The sequence below is a fragment of the Prionailurus bengalensis genome, chromosome B4 (genome assembly GCF_016509475.1).
Source record: "Prionailurus bengalensis isolate Pbe53 chromosome B4, Fcat_Pben_1.1_paternal_pri, whole genome shotgun sequence".
Taxonomy (NCBI): domain Eukaryota; kingdom Metazoa; phylum Chordata; class Mammalia; order Carnivora; family Felidae; genus Prionailurus; species Prionailurus bengalensis.
In genome coordinates this window covers 80,142,544-80,162,411 of record NC_057358.1, presented here as the reverse complement: position 1 = coordinate 80,162,411, position 19,868 = coordinate 80,142,544, and the positions used below count along the sequence as shown (strand labels likewise).

At 53.0% G+C, this 19,868-nt stretch overlaps 3 long non-coding RNA genes across 5 annotated transcripts in view; 2 read left to right on the top strand and 1 right to left on the bottom strand.

Annotated features, from left to right (window-relative positions):
* LOC122473515 overlaps positions 1–4,413 on the top strand; it is a 12,772-nt gene extending 8,359 nt beyond the window's left edge. The window contains exon 3 of the long non-coding RNA XR_006294688.1: positions 4,189–4,413. This is a non-coding gene — a long non-coding RNA (uncharacterized LOC122473515). The remainder of the gene's footprint in view (positions 1–4,188) is intronic.
* On the bottom strand, positions 2,419–18,988 carry LOC122473514. Of its 2 annotated transcripts, none has more exons than XR_006294686.1 (3): positions 18,876–18,988; positions 5,958–6,013; positions 2,419–3,213 (listed from the first exon to the last, which is right to left on the bottom strand). It is a non-coding gene; the product is annotated as an uncharacterized LOC122473514 (long non-coding RNA). The 2 variants fall into 2 exon arrangements; XR_006294687.1 differs by lacking the exon at positions 2,419–3,213 and adding an exon at positions 4,800–5,619 and having other exon boundaries at positions 5,707–6,013.
* LOC122473513 lies at positions 16,114–19,868 on the top strand. 2 transcript variants are annotated; one of them, XR_006294685.1, is made up of 3 exons: positions 16,559–16,939; positions 18,424–18,566; positions 18,907–19,868. It is a non-coding gene; the product is annotated as an uncharacterized LOC122473513 (long non-coding RNA). The 2 variants fall into 2 exon arrangements; XR_006294684.1 differs by having other exon boundaries at positions 16,114–18,566.

The following is a 19,868-nucleotide window of genomic DNA, read 5'->3' as shown; positions in this document are numbered from 1 at the left end:
CAAGGACCAGGCCTCTTTTGAGGCCTTTGGTTTTATTTTTTTTTATTATTAAAAAATTTATTTATTTGAAAAAAATTTTTTAATGTTTTTTTATTTTATTTGAGAGAGAGAGCACACAAATAGGGGAGGAGCAGAGAGATGGAGACAGAATCTGAAGCAGGCTCCAGGCTCCAAGCTGTCAGTACAGGGTTCGACGAGGGGCTTGAACTCATGAGCAGTGAGATCATGACCTGAGCCAAAGTCAGATGCTTAACCAACTGAGCCATCCAGGTGCCCCCCCAAAATTTATCTTTATTTTAATTTATTTTTGAGAGAGACAGAGAGTGTGAGTGGGGGAGGAGCAGAGAGAGACAGAGACACCGAGTCCGAAGCAGGCTGCAGGCTCTGAGCTGTCAGCACAGAGCCTGATGTGGGGCTCGAACTCACAATCCAGACCGTGAGATCATGACCTGAGCCGAAGTCAGACGCTTAACTGACTGAGCCGTCCACGTACCCCAGGCCTTAGGTTTTAGCTTTAAAACTATGCAACCTGGGCATTTTATTACATAGCATATTTTGTGTGTGTTAAAATAAAAATGATGTTTTAAACTATTTGCCATCAAAACCTCTGTGGTACTCAGAGAAGCTTCTTATGTATCCTGTGACACCTTTACCATGCGGCCACTGCAGTGTGGCCCTGGGGCACCGGCACCCCGGGTGAGCAGTGCTTCTGTGTGTGGCCCCCTAAGTTCCTTCTCTGATTCTTTGATTTGTCATACTTCTCCGCCACTGTCCAAAGTTACATCTCTGATGACGACCACTTAGCGAGCACTTCCTGTGTGCCAGGCTCCATGCCAAATGCTTTATATGCATTGTCGTTTAAATTGTCACAGCCACGTGGAACTCGGCGAGGTGAAGTGGCTGGCCTAAGGTCACACAGGTGTCAAGGGGCCAAGTGAGTATTCCGACAGCAGTCTGATCGACTCCAAGCTGCCTCCCGCTGCCTCAGGGAGGCTGAAGCCCCTGGCTGAGTGGCAGCCTGCCTGGGAAGGAGATCGTTGTAGTGCATCTAGAAAGAGTGTGTAATATAGGAAGCGTCATTTTCTCCAGGTTTCAGCGATAAGGAACTTTCTCTGAAGGGACGCCAGGTCTTGACCAAAGATCACCTCTCCATTTCCCTGCTGAGCCCTTGCAGCCCACCCTGGAGGGAGTTTCCCCCAGCAGGCGGGGCGTCCTGAGCGGCCAAGATGCTGTGGGCGGATAGGCTCTCTCCTCCTGGGCCCTTTCCCCCTAAGCCAGAGTCCCAGGCACCTCTCCCAGTTTGGAAAGCAGATTATTTATGGTTTATTTTTGACATCAGATCATCGCTGCCCAAGTTTCATCAATTTGTCACTGTTTTTATTGTCAGCAATTGCCCATAACTGGAGCACATTTAAAATGTCATTGATCTTGGTATTACAGTGTCATAATCTGACAGTAATAGGTGTAGCCAGCACAGGAAGCCCAGGCCCTGAGATTGATGGCGTTCAGCACACCAATTATATTCTGTCCATCTAAGTGATAAAAGAGTACGTAGGAGGCATTCAATAGATAAATTAGATATCGCTCCCAATTATGTCCCTTTATTTTATGGAGTCATATGTTCCCCTTAGAACTTTTTTTCTTCATTTGGCTTGTAAAGGGAGCGTTACTTGACCCCCCAAAGACGAGGGCTGCTCCCCTGCCTGACCCACCTTAGGTTTCTCCCTGGTCCCTGTCTACCTTCTAGAAGTTTCTCACCAAGGCTCTTCCTGAGCTCACCTAGGAGGTGCCTGGCATGCAGTGAGTGGGCAGAGGAAGGAGGTAGAGGTGCCCCAGTGTCTTTTGGGAAGGACCAGGAGGTCGGATGGTGCCTTTTGTTAACGTGACCCTGGCTGCTAAGTCAGATGGGGTGGGGAGCCATTGCACAGGCTACCATCCTGCAATCCCAAACCAGCAGAGCCTTCAAATTAGGACAACTAGGGAATTGCTAGGACTGGGGAGGAAGAGGACGGTCAGAGAGCTTTCAGTCCTCGGGAAGTGAATTCATCCAGCTCCTACCTCCACTCCAGCCTGAATTGAGCCAATTCAAACGTTTCCTCAGGAGAACCCCCAGAGCCACCTGCAGCCCCGTTCCAGGCCGATGCCTTCCTCAGCTTGACTCCCAGCACCACCACTGTGCCGGGAGAGTGAGGCAGCGCTCCTGGGGAGGCTGCGGGCTCCCTGCTGGAGAGCAAGCCCCACAAGCTGCTCTTTTTTTCCAAGACGGAGTGCGTGGCCAGAAATGAGACACAGGGAATAGAGGTGCCCAGCGTATAAAGCCCTTAAACTCCGAGGACAGCCTTGGCCTGATCCAGACCCCTGTTCCCCAAACGCCATGTCCCCCTGAAGCCGGAAGGAAACACACAAGAGGCCGAGACATCAGGTGGCAAACAGTGTGCCAGGTCCATTTATTGAGCTTTGCAAGCGGAGGCATCCACGGGCCGGGCCGCTCCCCACAGCCTGTTGCCACCTCAGCTGTTATAAATAATCCTGGCACTAAGTGCCCTGTTACACGGAGGGGAAGTTGTTCTTACAGTGTGAAACCTGAGCATATGGGTCAGGGGAGGAGGGATGATGGGGGGACAGGAGAGAGAGAATGGGGAGTCATCGCCCCGAGGCTTCTCAAGTACACCCCCGAGCTGGTGATAGATGAATTTCTGGAGCAGCGGATGGCATTTCAAGTGAAATGTTTATAGGAAGCGAGTGTGATTTAAACAACGTCTTGGCCGATAAACACCAGCCAGATGGGGGGAGAGGGCAAAGCGAGGGGTAGAGGAATCAAAGGCCTGGAGGCCCCCAGTGTTAAGTAGCTGTCTGAAGCTCTGCTCAAACACACACACCAGCTTTGGTCTTAACATGTTTTTAAGAGCTGGTTATGATTTCCTTGAGGGCGGCTCAGATTAAGACTAGAGTAGAGCCCCAGCTGAGCGCCTTCAATAACTGTCCATCACGTCGTCTTTAAAGACAGCAGCCTCCTTCCTCCCCTCGGCTCAGGGAGCCTGAGACCGGGGGAGGACTGCCAGGCTGCCCAGCTTGTCAGCCTGTTCCTAGGCAGCACTGGGCCATCTGCCCTTGAACGGGTGCTGCCCCAGGTGCCGGGGCAGATCCTGGGGCAGGAATTGAGCCCCGCCCTCAGAAAGCTCTCAGTCGTCCAGGAAAGAGAAAACACACAACCTGGAAAAAAAGAGACAAAGTGAACAGAGCAAAAGGACGGAAGCCGAGGCAGAGAAAACGGTCACCAAATCCAGAACCCTTGTCACCGCGTGCACTGCTGCCACCCGGTCTGAGCCACTTGCCTCTCACGTGGACTAGTGCAGTAACCTTGCCACAAGCCCCCTGTATCTTCTCTTGCCCTATGCAAACCATTCCCAGTACAAAAGACAGAAGGACCATTTAGAACTTGGCACGGCATGTCTTTCCTCCCTGCTTCCCTAAGAGTGAATGAAGATCAAAGTCCTTAAGACAGTGTTCAAGGCCCTGCATCATCATCTCGCCCCTCAGTGCTGCTGTCATCCTCCCCCGCTGTCCTTGCTCACACCCTTCCAGCTACTCTGGCCTCCAGGCTCCACACACTTGCCAGGCACGCACCTGCCCTAGGGCCTTTGCACCACCTGCTCCCTGTGCTTGGAACACCCTTATTTATAATATCTGTGGGCCTTACTTACCCCTTCACCTCTAAGTCTTTGTTCAAATACTATATTCTCAATGAGACCCCCGCTGACTCCATATTTGAACTTGCAGACCTCTCTACCATCCTGTTTTTTTAAATATTTATTAAAAATTTTTTAATGTTTATTTTTGAGAGGGAGAGAGAGACACACACACACAGAGTGAGAACAGGGGAAGGGCAGAGAGAGATAGAGACACAGAATCTGAAGCAGGCTCTAGGCTCTGAGCTGTCAGCACAGAACCCGACCTGGGGCTTAAACCCATGAACTGCAAGATCATGACCTGAGCTGAAGTCCTAAGCTTAACTGAGCCACCCAGGTGCTCCTAATGTTTATTTATTTTTGAGAGAGAGAGGGCATGCTCGAGAGTGCAAGCTGGGTGGTGGTGGCGGGGGGTGCTGGTGGCGGGGGAGAATGCAAACGGGGGGAGGGGCAGGGAGAGAGGGGGACAGAGGATCTGAAGTGGGCTTTGTGCTGACAGCAGAGAGCCAGATGTGGGGCTTGAACTCTCGAACTGAACTCTCGACCGGTGAGATCGTGACCTGAGCTGAAGTTGGACGCCTAAACCACTGAGCTACCCAGGTGCCCCTGGACCCTGGACTTCTCCACCACCCTGATCCCGCTTCCCCTGATCTGTTTTTTTTGTTTTTTCTTTTATTATTTTATTATTTTTTTTAATGTTTGTTTATTTTTGAGACAGAGAGAGACAGAGCATGAACAGGGGAGGGTCAGAGAAAGAGGGAGACACAGAATCTGAAACAGGCTCCGGGCTCCAAGCTGTCAACACAGAGCCCGATGCGGGGCTCGAACCCACGGACCGCGAGATCATGACCTGGGCCGAAGTCGGAAGCTCAACCGACTGAGCCACCCAGGCGCCCCTGTTTTTTCTTTTAACATTTATTTATTTTTGAGAGACAGAGTGACAGAGCATGAGTGGGGGAGGGGCAGAGAGAGAGGGAGATACAGAATCTGAAGCAGACTCCAGGCTCTGAGCTATCAGCACAGACCCCGATGCAGGGCTCGAACCCACAGACAGCAAGATCATGACCTGAGCTGAAGTCGGATGCTTAGCCAACTGAGCCGCCCCCCGCCCCCGCCCGGCATCCCGACCCTGATCTGTTTTTTTTCTATACCCCTATCACCTTCTAATATACAATATGGTTTACCTATTTAATAAATATATTGTGTATTATCTGTCTCTTCTGCTAAAATGTAAGCTCCACAGAGGCAGGGGTCTTTCTCTGTTTTGTTCACTGATGCATCCCAAGGACCTGGAATAGTGCTCAATAATTGCTTAGTGAGTAAATATGAAGGATGAGGTTAACCAGGGGAGGGTTTGGAGAGGAAGACAGGGGGAGGCCATCCCAGGTGTGGGGTTAACTTGGGCCTTATCTCACTACGGGCCCTGTGTGACGATCTGGGAGTCAAGGTGATGGGTATGGTGCAAGATTGGGCCAGCGCATCGCCCAAAAAGGAGAGATTCAGTTGCCAAAGGGACTGGCCTGGATTTACCCCCTGCTGGAAGACTTGGCTTTGGGTTGGGATTTCCTCATCTCCACGGCCAAAGTGTAATTTGGGCTAATAATACCGAAGGGATGTGCCAAGCAAGCATGACGTGGTTGGCAGTAACGGCTGGGCCAGGAGTTCAGAGGCCTTCAAAGTGGGGAGAGGGTGGCTGATTGCGTACGTGGGGCCGGGGAGGGAACCAAGTCACCATCTCCAAGAGGAGGATCCCCCCCCCCCCCACTGAGGACAAAATAAAAGGTCCCGGGCTGCACCTGGAGTAGAAGGAAGTGGAGCGAGGCATCAAGAAAGACTTGCCAACCGTGTAACAGGTGGTAGAGGGAAGGTGTGGAGCCTTGTGTGCTGGGAATCCCCAGCAGGCTAGGCTGATGCCGAGGGCCCTGCAGGCCTGTGAGAGAGACCATGGGATGGCAGGGTGGAAGGCCAGGCCCTTGAGCAGCTTCTGCCTCTGCCCGGCCCCACCCCTCCCTGTCACCTGCAAGGCTTCCAAGCTCCTAGGGCGTGGGAGGGGAGACTGACAGCATTTGGTGCCCCAGACCCCACCGGTCCTCATGCGGGCCTTTAGCACTTCTCCTCAAATCCCCAGTGCTCAGCTCAGCTTTGCGGTGACTTCAGGGGACAAGCCAGGCGAGGTAGAAAGTATCTTTGGAGACGGATACAAGATAGTGGTTGGTGTGGTAATAATGGAGACAGGACCCGCCCGGGTGGCCTGGGAGGGAGACTTACTTGTCACCGTATCACTTTTGGTGCCTTTTGAGTTTTCAACCACGTACATGTATTTCCTATTCAAAAGACATAAAATAATTAAAACGGGACAAAACAACCACAGCAGCAACAAAGAACAGATCCAGGGAAGCAGGAACCTAATGCCTGCGATGGCGACGCTGAGGACGCTGACCTGGCCCTTCCGTCCCCTCTGCACCCTCCTCCTCATCTGGTATCTCTGTTCTCTAGAGGGCCAGAGAGGGGTGTGGCTGGTCTGATGTCACACAGCATTTAGGGGCTAGCAAAGGCCTGTGGCCAGGTGTCCAGACTCTGGAAAGTTGACAGGGTCAGCTTTCTCTCTTGGTCTTCAGTGGTCTGTTCTCCCCCTTGACCTGTCCATGTTGTTTGCAAGGCTGTGCATATGCTACAGATCAGCCTTCAAAGAGGCATCCTTTTTTTAAAGATTTTTTTTTAACGTTTATTGATTTTTGAGAGAGAAAGAGACAGACAGAATGCAGGCAGGGCAGGGGCAGAGAGAGAGGCAGACACAGAATCCAAAGCAGGCTCCAGGCTCTGAGCTGTCAGCACAGAGCCCGACCCAGGGCTCAAACTCACAAACAGCAAGATCATGACCTGAGCCAAAGTCCAACGCTTAACCTACTGAGCCACCCAGGCGCCACCACCCCCTCCCCACAAAGAGGCATCTGAAAAGGTGCATGGTCTTAAATGCCATCTTTCTCAGAGTGTTGCGTGTTTACGGAGCTCTCCTCTGGGCCCCACTCCCCTCCATGTGCATCTGATAGTTTATTCCTTCCCTTCCTGCCTCCCTCCTCTCCACCTCTCCCGACCACCAAAGTGGCTCTCCACTGCAATTCAGCCCTGCCCGTGACAAGACACGTGACCCTGAGCCAGTCATTTAACCTTTCTGTGCCTCTGTTTCTTCATCTATAAGCGCGGAGCGTGACCTTCCTCCCACGGCTCCTCATTCATCCATTTGTACAACAAGCGTGTATTCTGTGCCAGGCGCTGAACCCAGTACCGAGGATCACGCGAGACAATATGTGTGGAATTAGTACAGAGACACAGAGAGTTATTGCCAAGGCCTCCTTCCTTGGATGCTTTGCTGGGCTGGACGCTCTACGTCCTCGTCTACATGCCCCTGGAAGAATTTCTTCAGTCTATGCCCAACCTCTCAGCTTCCAACACCGCTCCTGACACCCTCCTCTGGAGAAAGTGTCAGGGGCTGCAGCAATAGCCTTTTTCCCAGGCGTTTCCACTGGACTAGATCCCGAGGGCCTCACTTTGCCTGCAGTAAGGAATAATGCTGAAATTCGCCTGTGGGTCTTTGGTCTGGAACTTGAAGAGTGTCCACCGCTCTTGCCCTCTGGGGGCCCCATCCCTGATAATCTGCTCATGTCCTCCTCTGCTCATTTCTCTCCCTTCCTGAGCCTCACACCGCCTTGGGGACTGGCACAGAGGCAAAGATTCTAGACTGGAAACTCTCACATATGCCTCCCTCTAAATCTAACCTGGGCTGTGGATGAAAGCTGGTCCCTTCTGTCAAACAACCACCACAACCTCAGAGCATAAAAGAGAGCTTGTTTCAGATAGAGGAAAGAGAAGTTTCCAGAGCTCTTGGAGAGAGATTGTCCCCACTCGCTGCCTGGCCATTGAAGATTGGGTGAGTATGACTTGGAGGGAGGGATGTTTGTGGAAAAGGTGTGCCGCTTTGGCCTTGGTCACGACAAAATCCCAAGTCAAGTCAAAGCGATGATGCTGGACAATGGGGAAGGAGGGAGACATATCCTGTTTGTTGGGAACAGGGTTGAGGAGAGAGGTTTCGTGAGGGGTTCGATGGAACCACTCAGGTCCCCCGGAGGCAGGAGGAAGGAGATGACCTGAGCCTGCAAAGGATTTGGGGATGCCATGATGTCGCAGGGACTATGGGGAAGCCAGGGACATGTCAGCTCATCTGTGTCTAGAGCACAAACCCCACGGACAGGGACCAGGTTCTCTCAAACTGCACAAAGCCTCACACCGGGCACTGGAGAATCTGACTGAGGAGGGCAAGTCCTTCCCTGGAAGATGCTGCCAGCCCCGCCCTCAGGAAAGGACAGCTGCTTTAGAGTCCCAGCAAAAAATGATTCCAGACTGTGGAACCCGGAAGTGCTTCATGGACAAGTTCCTCAGTCCTGCCTACCACAGCCTGCTTTGATCTCACGGTCACTGTGGGATGTCGCCCATCCCCAGAAGACTGAGCAAGGAATAAGGGTCTTGCTTTCAGGTCTAGTCTGTGGACCACGGGAGGCAAAAGAAGTTGGCCAAACTTCCAAGCACCTGTCTCAGCTCCTGGGGAGCCCCATGGAGCATGAAGGAAGGAGTTCCTCTATGGAGCTGCCACAGGCCATGAGAATGGATGCAGAGCAGCAGAGGGCAAGGGGGGTGGAAAGGCCAGAAGAGGTGGGGCTCCTAGAACCCCTCCTGGCTGCAGGTGAGGGAGCTCCTCTGGGTGGTCAGGCCCCTTCCCCCTGCCCAGGTCAGACTGCAGCTTCTGGAAGGCAGGAGCTGGTCCTGCATCCTTTAGGCAGCCCCGGGGCCCAGCACAATGCAGACACTCAAAACTCATGTGTTGACTGAATAAATGAGCCTGGGGGCCAAAAGCTAGGCCAGCCAGCAGCTGGAGTCGGCCTTGGATACTGGCTCCCCCCATTTGAGCCTCAGTTTCTCCATGTGTAATGTGAGGGGGCTGCCCTAGCTTATCCCTAAGGTTCCCAGCAACCTGTTTGATTGCTCTCTTCTTTTTTCCAAATTCTCCCCCCCCCCCAGTAAAACCCTTCTCTCCCACGAATTCTCTCCCATTCTCTGCACCCCTGCTCAGTGCCTCCCCCCCACCCGGGCCAGCCAACTTGCTCCTGTTTCGCCCTTTACAGGTGTTTCTCTTCTGCTTCTGGCCATTCCTCCCAGCATGCCCCGGCCCCCTCCCCGGAGCCTCCGTATTGGGGCTCCCCTCCCTGCCCCTCGCTGGTTCTAGCACCCCCTTCAGCGCCCTTAGGCTGCAGGGCGGGAGCTGGGAGGAGGGGGGTCCCAGAGCAGCCTTGGGGCCTGCCCAGGTCCCCCTCCCCGCAGTGGTGCCAAAGCGCGCCCTCTCCCCTCGCTAATGCGATCTGGAGAGACCCCGGCGGGCGGCGGGCAGTCTGGGCTGAGCGTCCCGGGCGGCTCTGATGGATGGTCCCCTGACAGTAATCGCGGAATGAGGACGCGCTGGCGACGCTCTCGCCTGAGGCCGGCTGTTTGGCTAGCCCGGGAGTCCCTCCTCCAAGGCGCGGGGCCCCCAACCCACCTGGCTTTGGAGAGGCCTGCGGCCTCCGGGTCAGGGCTGAGATGGGGTCTCTCCCTGCCCTCTCTCCCGCGGAGACCTCGGTTTCTGTTTTGAAATCATCCTTGGGTCCTACGCTGCAACTGTGATTCTGAACAAGCCACTCACTCATCTGTCTCCAGCCTCAGTTTCCCCTTCTGTATAATAGGAAATAATGGTCTTTCCAAGCCTGGATGGAGAGTGTTAACAGCCAAGGAGAAAACACGGGGGGAAATTACCGTCTCCCTTAAGCTGAAATTGATTTTCACTTTTAGTTCACAGTGCTCAGAAGAATACAGGCTAATGTACTGCTCGGAACGAGAGCTGGGTGGATATCCACACACAGAACATATGTTTATGCACGTCCGCATGTCATATAATGTTTTGGGGTGTCTAATAAGTATACCTGAAAGTAAGAGATGGCAGTCAGCGTTGCTAACGTGTGTTTAAAGAGAAGCACAGCAGCGCAACATTTCTCCAGGGAGGTGGCTGCCTGGAGCAGGACCCTTCCTCCACTCCACTGAGACCCGCCCAGTCACCTAAACCTCATTCCTTATCCTGTCTTGGGATCCCCTTCAATCCAGGGCTAGGCTGACTCAGGGCTGTGAGGAGAGAATCCTTCTTGGGGAAATGTTCTCAGACGATTTCCCAGCCCCCTCACCCGCTTCCGGGTGACACAGAGTTCTAAGGCTCTTCCACTCCTTCAACCCAAGGGATCCCCATGGGGGGGAGCGGGGGGGGGGGGGCTGGCCCTGCAGAGGGGCCCGGGGCAAGGATCCAGAACCAATTACAATTCTGAGAGCACACCCAGACGCCTCCTCACTCCCTTTTAACCTTTCTCTCTCGTCAGGAACCAAATTGAGTTAGTCTTGAGTTTTGATTTAATTCCCGAAATGGAGTCATAATCTGTTTAGTGTCCTTTTTCCCAAGTCCTGGGTACTGAAGTGTGCGTGGGGGGTGGGGGAAGTTAATGAGAGAGTTGCTCTGTGGCCTGTGGAGAACCCTCACACACACTTAACCTCCCAACACCACCAAAGAGCAGGAGACACCAGGAATGCCACTGGTGGTATAATGGTGATGGTGATGGTGATGACAATGGTGACGTTGGAGATGCCGGCTAGTATTTACTGGGAGCCTACTGTGTGCCAGTACTGAGCTGGGCCCTGTACATGCATCTCTCCCAATGACCTTCCAGGGAGGTACCATGAATGTTTCCAATTCACAGATGTAGAAACTGAGACTTCGGTTAATTTCAGGAGCTTATGCTGCGTCCACAGCTATTCATTGAACAGCAGAGCCCCAATGTAAAACCACACAGTCTGTGCTCTTCTCCACTTAGCTGGGTGAGACAGAAAGTTCTACAAGCCCCAGCTCCCTCATTTGCACAACACAAACAATAAATAGGGATAATAACACGCTCCTTTCATAGGGTTGTTCTGTTGATTAAATGAGATACGTTCTGTTGATTAAATGAGATACGTATTTGCTGCATTCAGGGTAAACATTTAATTGCTTAAGTGCCTTCAACACTGGGGTGGATGGAGTAGGGCAAAGGAATGGGTACAGTGCTGGGGGGAGGTGACTGTTTATTATAAGTTGTTCCTGCTGATAATAATAGCATGTATTAGAGAACGTGCTGGGCACAGGCAGTCCTACAAGGAAAAGATTGCTACGCCTGTTTCACAGATGAAGAAACTGAGTTTCAGATAAATTAAGTAAATGGCTTAAAGCCAACCGGTTAATAAATGGCAAAGTGGTGCTTGTATTCAAACAGTGGGCCCTTGGACTCCCAAGCCTGCCACCCCCAGTGCCCCGGGGGGTCACCAGAAACTGGCCTTCCCTGGGGGAGGTCGGGGGGGGGGGCACACCCTCTACCACCTGCAACCCAATTTTCCCCAGGTGAGCAATGTTTCCTTAAAGGAACAGGAGGAAAGTCAACAACGAGGCAGCTGAGACAGGTTCTCCCTCCCCCAAAGCCAAAGTGGAGCCTCCCTTCCCTCCCTCTCCTCACTCCCCTGATTCCTCTGTGCTCAAGTTTGTGGCCATTAAATAGAAGAGGAGAAAGTTTGAATCAGGCATGAAATATTTATCAGTTAATTACAATATGCAGATTCTGTTCCTGGGGGTGATTTATCTTTTTGGAAATATAGGAAAAGATCCTGGAAACTTGTATCCTAATTGCTTGGCCTATTATTGTAGCAACCAGGTAGAAATTCCATTTACTATGTAACTACAAATTCTCCTACTGGCTGCCTCTGCCTCTGTCACTGGTGGTCTGGGACCGGATGCTTTTTTGAGGAGAGAGGGGCCTCTCCGAGGTCAATCTGTCCATTCCCGTTTCCTCTTGGGGAGGCCCCTTTCAAAACCCTAGTGATGGTAGGAAATGAAAAAGATGAGAGTCTCTAAAATTCTGAAGTGTCCAGAGAAGCCAATGCTAAGTGGCACCCTCTCCCAATGAGGCAATGAGGGCTGAGGCTGTGAAAATGCCCACACTTGGAAGAGTTCTCAGCTGGCAGCCTCTCGCCTCCCATATCACCTCCTAGGGCCCATACCTCAACCCCAGGCTGCACATTAGCATCACCAGAAGAGTTTTCCAACCAGATGCTTAGGCACTACTCCAGGCCAACCAAATCAGAATCCCTGGAGGGGGGGACCCGGGCATCAGGATTTTTTAAAGCTCCCCAGTGGGTTCCAATGTGCGGCAACGGATGAGACCCTCCGGGGCTAACAGGAGAGTATGGCTCCCTGGTGAGGGGGCCCTGCTCCTCTGTGTGACTATGTAATTTTTATCACTCCCTTTCAGGTGGTGGAGGGGACAATCCCTTCACTTTTATTGGAATCTGAAGAGCATCCTTTATTCCCCTTACCAGAAGCTTCTAATATTAATAACTACCATTTATCAAGCCCCTGCTGAATGCTCGGATCTATGCAAATAAAATTTAATCGGATCTACACAACTCTGTGAGGTCAGTGGGTATGTCCATTTTATGGGGGGCTCAGGGAGGTGAAGGAATCTGCCTCGGGTTCTACAAACTGGCAAGTGACGGCTCTGGGATTTGAACTCAGAGCCTGTGCTGTAACCACTGTTACAGATTCTCCCAGATTCTCCGGGCTGGAAGGGCTTCAAAGCTAGTATGGGAAGGGCCTGGGGATCATCTTGGGGAGGGGAAAGGCAAGGGAGACAAGAAGGGGGCATGTGGATGGAGCTCGGAGAAAAGAGGGCTGTGGGGGGAGGGGCCGGGGTGTGTGGGGATGACCGGAGGTACCAAGAGGAAGAAGGTGTGGCAAGGGAAGGGGGCAGTGGTGGTGGAGAAAGCCGGGGGGAAGGGGTTCAGGAGCGGGGGAAGGGGTTCAGGAGCAGGAGCCGGCAATCAGAACGCTGGGAAAGGTGAGTTGTGCCCACCGAGGACCAGGACCGGGTAGCTGGAGAGGGGGAGGGACCTTGTGTCAGAGGAGGGGTCTTTGTGAGGCACGCAGCAGTGAGGAATGCCCGCCATGAATACTAAGGGCAAGAAGAAGAGAAAGGGCCAGAGGGGGCTGGGTGATGTTTAGCGGCCGGGGTGATTAATGGGGGTGAACGGAGGGTGAAACTCAAACCCTTCGAACGGAGATGGTGGGGAATGGTTGTCCAAGAACAACAGCGCACTGTTTCATCGAGAAAGCCAATGTCCAGAGGAGGGGCGGGTGGGGAGGGCGCCTGGGCGCAGTCGCTCCTTTCCTTTTTCCCAAGGTCTCTTTATTTGCCATCAGACAGTAAATTAAAATATGCTCGCCAACTCCCGGGGACTCTCCAGAGGGGCTTCCTACCTGCCTCCTGGCTTGGGGGAGACCGAGGGTGCTGGAGTGACTTGGGGAAAGAGCAGCTGAGGTCTGGGATGGCAGCTGAGATGTCTCCACGGCCTGCTCCACTGGGACATGAAATGGCCATGTGCTGGCCGGGCCACGGGTCCCCTCTGGACCAGGCGGGCACTGAGCGAGTCACAGGGGCTGGGTCCCCACACGTCCTGTGAAAGGTGGCGGTGTTCTCAGAGTAAAGTTCTCAGGGCAGTCACAGCGTGAGGGAGGCATTGCCTCCATGAGGCAGAGTTGGGGGAAGGAGAAGGGAAGGCCCTGGATTGGGGTGCGGATCTGGGTTTGAGGAACAGAGGTTAAACCTCTCAGGAAATAGGAGGTTTGAACCCCCTCCTTCATTTTCTACCTTCTGCCTTTCTCTAGATGCAACTCCGGGAACTGCCTCTGCCTCCACCCCCCCTCCACCACCCCTATCCCGGTCAGCATTCTCAGAGGGCAGGGAAGGAGGGAAGAGGGGATGAAGAAAATGTCTCCGTGCGGGGGGAGGTGAGCTGCAGGCAGGGATTCGGATGGAAATTATCTCACTGGAGACAATTTTCTCCCTCTCTAGGCCCTTACAGATGTGAAACAACGGGCAGATCCCACTCCCCACCCCCAAACATCCAAGAGCATGGTGTATCTTGAAGCCTTTGCCGCCTCAAGGGAGTGGGGTAGGAGGAAAGGGAGGCCAGGAAAAGGAGGGGCCAGTATTCAGGGGTCTCCGGAGGGCTGAGGGGAGACCAGCTTGTCCTAGGGCAGGGGAGGCAGGAGGCCCACCCTTGATCCCAGATCACGTGGATTGTCGCACCTGGGTGTCCTTTGCCACCAGGCCTTACCCCCTGTCTCCACACACAGCTCGGCCAACCTGCTTCTCTCGTTGGAGTCTCACTCACAGTCTCCACTCCACCTTTCTAGGAGCCAGGCCTACAAAGCGCTTTGAAATCTGAAGTTAGTGGGTGGTGGTTAATGGAGCGCAAACACTCTGTGAGGTGCAAACATGACCTGACTGGTAATGCGGCAACCGTTCCACACAGGGGCCAAGTTCAAGGGCTGCCTTCCAGAGGACCAGGCCTCAGTTTGCTTGTTCTGAGGGCAGGGGCTAACAGAGGGTGCCCTGTGCTTCACAGAGGAGAAGGAAACAAATGAGCCCGCTGGAGAGCAACGGCCACAATCAACGGTCTTAATTATGAATTAATAATTCATAATTATTCCAGACTTGCAGATAAGCACAAGCCCGCTGAAATTATTTCCCAGGGAGGAATTCAGTTGGAGGGGGTGGGAAGGGGACTGCATTGCGGCCATTACTTCTAGAGGCCCTGAAGATCATTCCTCTGCTTCCCAACCGGAACGTGGAAGAGATTCATGAGCTCCTTGGTGGGTTCCCCCTTACGGCTATTACCTGCCCCCCATGCTTCTAAACACAGGGCCACTCTTCCTCCCCATTCTACCCTGCCAAAGGGACCTCAGAACCTAGACCCTGGATTTCTGTGGTCTCTCTGGCCCCTGCTGCCTGTTCTGCTTTTTATACAAAGATGGGTGTCTCTTCTCCCTCTCTCCTCCCTTCTCATGAGGATTGTCTAGGAGGCCTCATGGTGGTGGAAGGTCTTCCAGTTCTAGGTGGGAAGAAAAACAGGGGGTACCCCTTCTAGTGTGGATGCTGTTGGCTCCAGGGTCTGGGTTCGAGGGGCTGACGCTGACCTACTGAGAAGACATCTACATGGGATGTCTTGGTGGTGGGGCCTAAACAGGGCCAAGGAGGCATACCCACCCCCAGACCCAGCTCCCTGCTGCTCTCCTCTCCAACACCCATAATCCCACGTTCCCATTTTTTAAATCTCTTAAAGGAAGCTCAAAGAGCTACTCAGACCCTCCCAGCTCCAGATCTCCTCTCTCTCAGGGAATATGAAAAGGAGAGATTCCTGTTTCTCCCCAAATTCAATGCCTTAGACCACAAAGGGGCCTTATTATCTTCTGGCCATTAGGAGACCCTTGACCACCATCTCTGCTGTGGAACCACCTTCTTCAATATTCTAGAAGGAAGAAGGAGCAAGTGGCCAGTGGCCAAGAGGATCTGGCATTAGAAAGAATTTTCAATCCCAATTCTATGATTTTCCCATCAGCCTCAGCAGTTGCACCAAATCTGCATGTGAGGCTACATCTCAGGATGAAGGGAGTTGGCACAAGCGGACCTAAAGCACTCTTTTCCAAACCTGTGGGTGCGAGGATGTGCTTGAAAATCTGCTTCTGGCCTAGGTGGATGGTCAGCGCGGCACACCCAGGGGGCACCCACTGCCATGGGGACCACACATCCACCCTTCACTTCAAGCTCCTTCCCTGGCCCCACTTTTGGTCTCAAGAGAGGGATCAGTTAGGCGTGATCCAAATTATCCAGATAATTAATTGTGGAAGCACGACTTGCGTTCTCTTAAAATGCCACTCCTTTGGCCTCCAGAGATCATTAAATCCCTTCCCTAGCTCCTCCTATTCTCTACCCGCCTCCCCAACGTACTCCAAAATCTTAGCTACGAAAAAATCCTAAAGTAGGGGAACAAACTTTCCTGATCTACCATTTTTTCCCCACCTGCAACTCCTGTCCCCTCCCCCCAAATTTTCTCTCTTCTGAGCCTCCGCTCTTCGCTTCTTTAAAAAAAAAAAAAAAAAAAAAAGAAGAAGAAGGAATTTTCAATAGTCCCACTTGTCAAGCGAAGACCATCTTTTAACCTTCAACAGCAGCGAAAGCCGTGTGAACTCTCGGTGAACCAAGATTGAAGTCATAAATCACGCGTACAAAGGCGGCTGCGGAGGCTGGCGCGGGCTGCTGCACCTTTAACGCTTTCTGGGGCTGACAGGCGGCGGCCCAGCTAAAGTTCACAGCGCCCGGGGAGGGCCCGCCCCCGCCTCCCCTCCCCCGGCCCCGGGCCCCGGCCTCGGCCCCCGGCCTGCCCGGCCCAGCCCGCGCGAGCCTCGCCCGGAGGCCCCGAGCTGCTCGCGCGCGCGCAGGAGGGGGGGGGAGGGGGGGGGGGACATTCTCTCTCCCGCCGCCCGCTCGCTGCTCGGCCGCTCGGCCGGCGCCCCCACCCCGCCCCGCTTGCTGTATTTAAATAGGCAACTGGATCCACACGGACACAATAATTTAGCTTGTCTATGGCATTTTCTACAGGACCCCAAGAGATGGACCTTCCACTCCCCCTTTTCTCTCTAGAACTGGCATCTTTCATCTCTGTCTATACGGGCCCAATTATACAGATCCTTGGGGTTCCAATAGGATCTGAAGCATTGGAACCAAGAACACCTGGCCATAATTAGAAAGGATTTTCTTTTTCGTTACCTTGTCTTTCTTTTCCTTTTTTCCCCCTTTCCCTTAAAAATTCTATTGTTTTAATTTCAGGTATTTATCTGTTTTTAAGAGGGCTAGAATTAACCACGGTGAGGGCGGGGTAGGTGGGGTGGGGGGAAAGCCCAGCCTTCAGCTCCTTGCAGAGATCGCCAGGCTTCCGAGCCTGCCCCGCCTCGCTTCCTTTCCTTGGCCTTCGGCCTCCTCCTCCTCCTCCTCAGATCGTTTTTTATTTTTTTTCCTCCCCCCACCGTCTTCTCTCCGGTTTAATTAAAGTTTAGCGACTCCACTTGCCTTTTTTCTCCTCTCTCTCCGAAAGCGGAAACCAGACAGACCAGCGGCCATGGGCCAAGCAGCCCCGTGGCCCCAGCACAATCTGGGCCCGCCACCGTCAGGGCCTCCCCCTCGCCCGCCACCCTCCGCCGCCGCCGCCGCCGCCGATGGCCTCCTGAACTGGTGCGCAGCCCCTCCACCATCCCGCAGGTGTGCAGCCGCCGGCCTGAGGGATCTGAATGACCAGGGCTGGGGTAGGGGTGTCCTGCCTTCCCCTAAACCCACCCCTAGACTTGCTCCAGAAAGTTTGGAGGGTGGGTACACCCCGACTGAGGTAATCAGCTCCCCCAAACCCATGGCTGACTAATATGATATGACAAAAGCTGGTGATGGATTTGGTATATGTTAATTCACAATGCCCTTTCCTCCAGAATTTAACTATAAGTTAATACACACCGGAAACCACGCGCATACACGCTCGTTAATGGGCTTAGGTATTAGCGAGTCCTAACGATGCATACAAATGTGCTCTGCGCTCTGTAGGCCCCTCAAGATTTATGGGCCTTGAGCTCTCTGAAGCTGTAAACAAGGAGAAAAAAAGAGAAAGAGAGAGAGAGACTGGGGGAAAGAGACAGAGGCCTGACTCACCCCTCCAGGTTGTGGGAGAGAAGGGATCTCTGCAAGTGGGTTCTTATGTATTTTGCTTTCCTTACAAGCTCGGTGTCTGTGGGTTTCGGCATGGGGCTGGGGCTGGGGCTCGGGTGGTGGTTGCCCTGAATGCTGCTGGGATGTGTGGGCAGTGTGGTGTTTGTGTGCTGGGGTAGGAGGACTCCTGCCTCCCAGGCCGGGGCCTGCGTCTCGCAGATATCTGTGGGCATAATACCTGTGAGTGTGAAGTGTGCTAGGTGTGTGTGTGCACGCAAGTGCATGTGTGAGAAGCAGGCCTCCCTCTGGGCCTGGCTGCTGTCCCCTGAACCCGGTGAACAAATCTCTAACAACAATCATAATAACAATAAATAATAAATAACAATAAAACAGTAGTTAACAGTCCCTCCCTAGCAGGGTAACAATAAAATGCAAGAGGAGATATTTTGAGGAGGGGCCAGGGGAAGGAGTCATGATCACAGCATCTGAGGGGAAGACAAGGAAGGAAGGGAGGGGGGGAGGAAGGAAGGATGGAAGGAAGGAAGGAAGGAAGGAAGGAAGGAAGGAAGGAAGGAAGTTAGCTTCTTCCTATGCCCTCGGGGGGGCTGGGTTTGGGAACCCCCTCTCCAGACAAGGTCCTCTGGCCAGAGGAGGAGAGGGAGAGCCAGGAGGCCACTCTTTCCTGCTTCTTTTACTCTGGCTTTTGCTTTGTGCGATCAGGGGAGGGACCCCACATATGGGGGTGATTAGTGGCTTTGGGGTCTCTGGAGCCCCTGTTTTAAAGAGAAGAGCAAGCGGACAGGGTCAGACGAGGGGGCAGAGATGGATGAGGCGATGGCCAGAGCCAGGGGTCCCGGCCAGTCGGGCCGCAGAGGTGCTGGGGGAGGACCTGCCGCCGGGTATGGACAGAAGCAGAAAAACATTTATGGCCGCCTGCAAGAGAGAGGGGAGAGCAAGGCCGGTTTCCGGTAGGCCCAGGGAAAGTTCCCTTTCTAGGGGCTTTTCAAACAAACAAACAAACAAACAAACAAAAACAACCACCACAACAGCAACAACAACAAAAAAGGAGAAGAAGAAGGGAGGGGTTGAGGCGCGCTGAATTTTCCCTCGCGGTCTCGGAGCCTGCGGATTTCCATAAAAGAAGAGAAGACCACGCTCCCGGATCCTTCCACATCTGCCTCGTTTTCTCCAGGTACAATTTTCTGGTAATCTTATCTATGTATTTATTGTGTGTGGTGGGGAGTCACATGTGTAAGGATACGGCGCTCGCCCAGAGAGAAAGCTGCCCCACAGTTTCGGGTCTAACGAAATCCACCACCACCACCACCACCCTCCCCCCTTTAAAAACAATTGTATCCCCCAAAAAGGAAAGAAAAAATCAAAGAGGAAATATAAAAACGCATATTAGCCAACTTTTTAAAAGAGAAAGGAAAGAAAAGGAAAAAAAAAATGACCATAACAAACAAGCGTTGAGAACTTTTAAAAGATTTAAGTCACAAACCTTTTCAGAGGTTTTGATTCTTTTTCAACAGCCGGTGACCCATCTGGTCTGAAAGGGACGGAGAACTACACTTGCCACTGAGTCACTTCTTTAAGACCGGTGCACACACAAAGATTCACAAGAGAACCCGGGGCGTCCTTGCATTTGAACACCACGCGAGGCGGAGGATACTGATAACCAGTCGGACAAAATACTAATAAAATAAAATGAAATCGGGGGAAGCGCTGAGTGCAGGGCGAGCGGGGAGAGGCCGGATCTTGGGTTCCAGGCGGCCCGGGGCGACGGGGGGCGCCGAGCGGGGCCGGGCTCCTGCTGGCGACCCTGCTCCGTCTCGGCGTCCCCAGCCCGGCCCGCGGCCCCCTTCTCTCCAGCCTCCGCGCCCCTCCTGCCCTCTCGGCTCGGATGCCTGGTCCGGCCTCCCTGGTGCGAGGATTTGGGACCTAAGAAGGGGCAAAGTGACTCAAGCCAGACTCTCCGTTTTTCTCCCCTAGGCCTCTCCACTTGCCCAGGCGCTCAGCCACCCGGGGACCGACACAACAGGGGCTTCTGGGCCGCCCCCTACCCACTCCTGTATGGTTTCCCCAAAGTCTAGCGACCTCCAACCCTCCTTGGTGGGGGGGGGGGGGGGAGGTGCAAATATCAGTGGCCAGACTCCTCTGCACCCTGTCATGGGTGACCTCACTTCAGGAATATCTTGAAGGAGAAGAAAAAGAAGGCCGGCTTAGAGCCGTGTTTACATCTAGTTCTACTGATCTGTTCACATCTGGAGAGTTTATTTATAACCCCCACTATAACTCTCCCTGTTTGGAGGCACTGATGTCTAGAAAATATTGCTCTATCTCTAACCATACCTAAATGTGCTGTGCTTGTATTTACAGATTTATGCTCGAGGAAAATATAATTATTTCCATTGTATTCGTGCATATACAATAGTTATGGAAGTAGATTTATATATGAGAAAATATACGGCTCTCTTACAGCCATCCAGTTTTA